Consider the following 4660-nt stretch of genomic DNA (forward strand, 5'->3'; position numbering starts at 1 on the left):
TGGAAAAGGAACGTTGTTTCTAAAGTGCTGACAAGCATCTTCTTTTTTCCCCCTGAAGTAAAAATTCAGCAGTAAAAGTCTTGGAAAGAAAATATTTCTTTTTTTTTTTCCTCTTTATGAACCATTTTAATATTTTTCCATGTGTTTCTGATCATCTCAGGGCGATGTATAGTTTCTCCAAACCCCAGAGAGGTGAAGCTCTTGGTGAGGTAGAAATCAGCTCGATCCCAAAGATTTTAATAACACTAAGGGATGCCTGCAGAGGCCAGTGATGCTGAAGGGCAGACAGTGCCAATGTGGAAGGCCAGGCACAAAGAAGTGCTGGCAATGCCATTCACTGAGAACAGACCTGAGCTCTAGGCCTTGCCAAAAGGCAAAACCAAACCAGTGTTTTACTCTGGGCTTGCCCTCAGCCTGGATCAGCCCCACACACGGATTCCTCTCACCCATGGACAGGGTGCTCTGAGGCAGGACAGACTTAGCTGGAACCCAAGGGTTTATTCAAAGCTTCTGAGCTCTCCCTGCCTGAGAGCACACACTCTGCCAAGGTACCAGTTCTCCTCCACAGCCTTCCCCCCTGGAGGAAAGAGCCACAAAACTCATGAGGAGAGCATCAGGGGGCAGCCGATCCTGCGTGACACAGAAACCCAGGTTGGAGGCAGGTTATGCTGTAACCCCCCTGCTCTTCCATGCTGTCTCAGGCAGCACAGATCTACTTAAGTCCTTCTTCCGTGTGTTCCTTTTAGGGGGTAGAGGGATGGGGGACTTCCACTATGCCTAATGCCTTCTTTTTCTCCCCACAGGATGGTCCTCACTCCCCTGAGGGACCCACCAGCCTTGCATGCTCAGTTTTGGGTGCTGAGCTGCTGGTGCCAAAAACAGAAAAGAGGCATCAAATCACTTGGTTTAGAGAGGCAATTTGGACACCCCACTGATATTTTCCAAATATTCCTGGGCCCCATTGAGATGAAACCCATTAATTTCAGTGGGCTTTGGATGATTTCCTACATACACAAAAGTTGAAAAATCGTACTCTAAAGGAAATGCTGAAGTCAAATTGGGAAATTTTAATGATTCTCTTTGTATTTTAATTTGGTGGCTGTATGCTGACAATATAATTAGAGAGATGCTATGTTAATTAATGCCAGATGACATTAGTGGGATGGCAAAAGCATCCAGTTTTGTAAAGAATAGTTCACAGTTGAACTGTTCGTTTCTCCCCACCCCATTTTTGTAGAGAACTATATTCAAAGTCAGAGACAGCTGAATTAAACCAAAAGTCAAACCATTCAAAAATAGCATGTATCTTAGCATGTTATTTTCAAGTCAAATCTAATGTTATTGCAGAAAAATACATTAGCCATGTTTCCTCTGGTGCCTACAGGTTTTAAAAAAGAAGAAGGTTTGCAGGACCTCGTGCTGTTCGTGTGCTTGAAGTGGGTAGTGGCCAACCAAGTCGCCACTGAAGCCAATGAAGCAGGACCTAGACTTGTGCTTTACATAGCTGAGGGTTTGAAATGTAATTTTTGGTTTAGTGTTCGTGGATTTCTTGGGGTCAATCCAATAATTTGAAAGAGATTTGCAATGATGAAGCAACACACGTTCACGTTCAGTGTGAGCCCATACATGCTGCTTTCATATTCTGGGTGAGTTCAGCTTCTTTAGACTTCGATCTATACATGTAAAATTACTGGAGCTCCCCAGACCACTCCAGAAAATTTGACAAGGCATTAAAGTCAGCTTCTTGTGAGAACTATAGCCTTTATTTTAATATAAACTCATATATTCCAAATTGCACATGTAAAGACATTTATCTATAGATGCAAATATTTATATATTTAATTTCACTGTATAAATGTCTTGTAGATCCTGTCTTGAGTAGAGTTAGTGAGTTAAAAGTCTTGGGTAATATAATTGTATCCTGCTGTGTCAGCAGACAAAAAACTGCAAGCACATTTGTACTGTTCTAAATAGAACTTAAAATGAAAAATCTTCTGTAGGTGATCTCAACAAGAGAGCAGCAGAAGGAAGTTGGCAGGACTTCCTTAAAAGTCTTAATTTTCCTGGAGGGAGAAGAGGCAAAGGTAAAACCTGAAGGCTAGCACATCCCAAATGGAGGTATCACTACCACCCTTGGCCTATCTAAAAATAAATTCCCTTTACTAACATTCCTAATTCACAGCAGGCAAACCTGAAGTTGCACAAAACCCACTTACCTTTCTGTGCTAACACCACACTGGCTTTGCATCTGCTTTGCATAGAGTTCAATGCCAGGAAAAGCCACAGGAAAATTAATTCTTGTCCCAGCTTGTCTGATGCTCTCTGCTAACAGGGAAAGCTTACTATTCATCCCCAGGCTGGAGCTGAATTTTACATGTCCTGCCCCCCCCCGTCCACAACTGCTGACAGGTGAGGAATGCTCCTGTATTCTCAAAGTGAAAAGGTCACTGAATTCACTGTATCATGTTTAGGAACAGGCAAATCTGAGTACTGTAAATGTGGGATTGTACTTGGCCTAGTGCTGGATATCATAAGGGAGGCATCTTCCATGTCCATGGAGGATCCAGAAGACAGGGACTGGACTATTTTATTGCCATTGTGAAGAAATCTTTGAATTGAAAATATGCTTTAACTTAGCAGAAGTATGTAGCTGCAGCACACTGAAGGGTTCAAGATCTGAGGGTGTGCATCGTCTTTGCACATGTTCAGAATTCTCTGTGCAAATTACACCAAAGAAACAATGACTAAAATGAAGATAGTAAGTTGGAGAAAAAAACTTCCACAGAATCTAAGAGGTTTTCCATCACTTGTGCTGACTATCACCAGCTTTCATATCAAAGCAGTGAATGGGCTAGCACTTAATGTTCTTGATCAGCTCATTTATTTGATCTTGTTTTCAAACCACTCCACACATGAGCACGAGAACATATTTCTAAATTAAATGCAAATACAGCAAAAAAGCAATTGAATAATAGACATTTATAAACAAAATCTGTGCACAAGAAAAGCAGCTTTGCATTCTGCTTTTTCCAGAATTCCAACAATTCATTTTCCCTCCACATGACATGCAAAAGGATTGTTTGCACATTTTGCTGAGATGCTATGGAGATAGGACAACACAAGCTGTCATCAGGACCTGAAGTTTTCATGGAGGAGGTTCTGCCAACAGCAGCTGCTCTCCGGATACTCTTCTGATCCCAGCTGTGGCTGTGTGGGTTCAGGGTTTCCCACATCCCAAGCCTGTGGTTTTACCACCAGGCTACTTGTTCTTTGAAAGCAAGTCTGACTTTTGGGTTTTACATCTGCTCATGTGAGGCAGCCTAATTAATAACCCTGATTTGCGAGATGATCTCATGTTACTCTGTCACATGGATTTTTGTGAGGGTTTTTTTTTATTGTGGCTGTTGGGAAACATCCTAATAACCTTTAACGCAAAAATTACTAGGTTACTGACACCTAAATTTGTGGGAGAGGTGAAATGGGGATCATAAAAAGTTTCCTATCCCTTAAAGTGTCCAAGGCCAGGTTGGATGGAGCAACCTGGGACAGTGGAAAATATCCCTGCCATGGCAGGGGGTGGGACTGGATGATCTTTAAGGTCCCTTCCAACTCAGGCCATTCTATGATTCTGTATTTCAGTTACAGGGAGTTATGGTTTTAGCCTTTTAGTAAGAAATTATGGTTTACTATGCATCTGTTGTTAAAAAACAGCAAACACTGTGTTTATGAATTTTTATTCAGAGCTAAAAATCAAACCTTGCATTTTATTTTGAAAGCTGACCAACTTTATTTGGTTGATAAGTGTCGCAGCAGCTCCAAAAAGCCTCTGCTAACTTTTCCATGATGGATAAAATCACTCTTTATGTGTAACCAGGCACTGCCTGTCCGGGCAGTCCACATGTCCCCTCAGGATGAGCCTGTCCTGAGCTTTATGGTGGCTCTTGTGCCACTTCCCCTCCAGGTCTCCACTGGCAGTGCGGGAAGGGGGAAACGGTGAGGAAATGCTGGAGTTGTGCACATTTCCCTTCACCGCCATCGAGCGCGCCCTTCCCGGACAGACTCTTCCCAAATGTCTCCTCCAAGCCTCTCCCCGGCCCCAGAGCCGCATCCTCTGGCCCCAAGCAATCCCACCATGGACGGGACCTCAGTGGGGCACCTGGTGCGACCTCCCTGCTCCAGCAGGGCCATCCCAGAGCACAGGGCACAGGATTGTGTCCAGATGGCTCAGGAATACCCCCAGTGAAGGACTTTCCCAGCCTCTCTGGGCAATCTGTGGAAATCGTTTTTCCTCCTGCCCAGGTGGAACCTCCTGGGCTCAGTCCCTGCCCGTTCCTCTGCTGCCGTTGCTGGGCCCTGCTCGGAGCCCTCCCTGCAGACAGGGACACCCAGGGCTGAGGGCCCCTCTCGAGGCTGGACAGCCCCAGCTCCCTCAGCCTTTCCAGTCCCTAAATCACCTCCGCAGCCTCCGCTCCAGGTGCTGCCTGTCTCCTTCACGCTGAGGACCCCAGGACTGGACACGGGAGTGGCAGGATGCGGTCTCGAACCCTCGGTGCCGCTCGGCAGCGCGAAGGCGGTGCCGGCGCTGCCGCAAGGGGCGCTGGAGCGCCGAGCGCATCGATCGCGGCCGTCCATCCGTGCATCGGTGCTCGGCTCCCTGGGC

Source organism: Serinus canaria, chromosome 1A (assembly GCF_022539315.1).
Source record: "Serinus canaria isolate serCan28SL12 chromosome 1A, serCan2020, whole genome shotgun sequence".
Taxonomy (NCBI): domain Eukaryota; kingdom Metazoa; phylum Chordata; class Aves; order Passeriformes; family Fringillidae; genus Serinus; species Serinus canaria.